A 1,769-nucleotide genomic window follows, 5' to 3' on the forward strand; every position below is an offset into this window, starting at 1 on the left:
TCCCTGAACCAATTACTGTGGAAAGAGGGATGAGATAGCGTTTATGGAGAACGCTTCTTTCCCACTCCTGATGTTGCTTCAATCAATGTAACTCCAGCCTCTCTCTGCTCCTGGGAAGATGGATCAACTCATGTGACATGGTAATTTTGTAAAGACAAGCAGAACACTCTACTCAGCTCTGGCCTTCCTTTTGGGAGCTCTCTTCTGTTACTCTCTGTAGCAGGACCTGCCATCATGGCCTGTGATGGGTGCCTAAACATGTGTAATTTGGAGTTAAGTATAAGTAAGTCCACTTGGTTAACAGACTTGGACCACATACTCTACCCTGGCCTTGATGACAATAAAAGTGGTGTATGGCACCTTCCTATTTACTCTCTGCTTTAACTTTCAAGTTATTCATAACCTAGGCAGGGAAGAAGTGGCATTACTAGAGATCTCCTTGAAGCCCTCCCCAAAACATTAGGACAACTGGAGCCTACTTTTGGAGCTAGAGGGAGGGCCCACACTACCCAAAGCACCTGACTACTCCAACAGGAAACAGTGGTTTTCCCAAAATCTAGGTGCTGTCAGGATGAGGGAAGAACCCCAACAGATGCTGAGAAGAAAAACACAGGATACCCACTAATATGGTTTGGTTTATTATTTCTATGTTTGCTTATGTCAGTTGGTTAGGAAACAAGTTTACAGATTTAATGTCTGCTATGGTCTTTAAATATACACAAATTTATTGATCAATTATATTTCAATAAAATTGGAAAAATAAAATTAAAATTAAAATGTTTTAAAAGGAACACTCAGAAAAGCAAACTTCTAATCATATAAAGTATTTTCTATCTAGTAAAGCCACATCCATGGAGATGGTATTATTATAATTATACATGTATCTATTGATTAACACAATGCAATAGCTCAAATCTCTCAAAAATCTTGCTTCGCTATTTATTATATCAAAAATCACAACTCAAATTAAATCTTCATGTCTCCGATAAATACTCAACTACTTTGTATCCTTTTTTAAGGATGTGGTTTAAACCAAAGGAATGTGCAGAAATCCTCTATTGAAAAATAGTTTGATACCAGCAACCATTTGTTTACATTGTAAATAGATAGCCAGCTGAAACATTTTGACAATTTAATTGCAGCTTGACAACTATGAAGGCAAGCAATAGGCTACCCCGCTGGATCCATAAAACTGACTCAGGTACATTGTATGAGCTGTTTGATCTTTGAGTAATTACAAAAGACAAATCAGCAAAGAGGAATTCATAAAAAGAGAATAAAGCTTTGCAAAAAAGAACCTGTCTTTGGATCTTCAAAAGTGACTAAAATATTTTAATAGGGCTCTTTTAGTGCCTCTTTCTGCTTGCCTATGAAATATTGACAGGTCTTCCTGACTAGGAAAAATCAAAACTCATTAAACTCTCTGTGTCTTACTTGATTGAATAAAAAGAGGTAGAAAGATAGACTTGTGATTAGAAACAATAGAAAGTATTGAAATTGTACTTTCAAACATCAGTCTTAATCTGTGCATTCTTAAGCAATTTTCTAACTGGGCATCAGCTTCTCACTCCTCTTGTCAAGAGCCATCCTCTTCTGTGAATTTCCAAGGGCATTCAGATCTGCCATTCAATACCTCCCAGTCCATAAGTGCCTCAAAGATTAAACTTTTGTCTTCCGTATCCATTTTCTTCAGATTTCTCTCAATATATGCATGTGGACTTTTGTTTGAGACTACAAATACCACCTACCCTTCTTCTGGCTTTAGATGG

Source organism: Pteropus vampyrus, unplaced genomic scaffold (assembly GCF_000151845.1).
Source record: "Pteropus vampyrus isolate Shadow unplaced genomic scaffold, Pvam_2.0 Scaffold77, whole genome shotgun sequence".
Taxonomy (NCBI): Eukaryota; Metazoa; Chordata; class Mammalia; order Chiroptera; family Pteropodidae; genus Pteropus; species Pteropus vampyrus.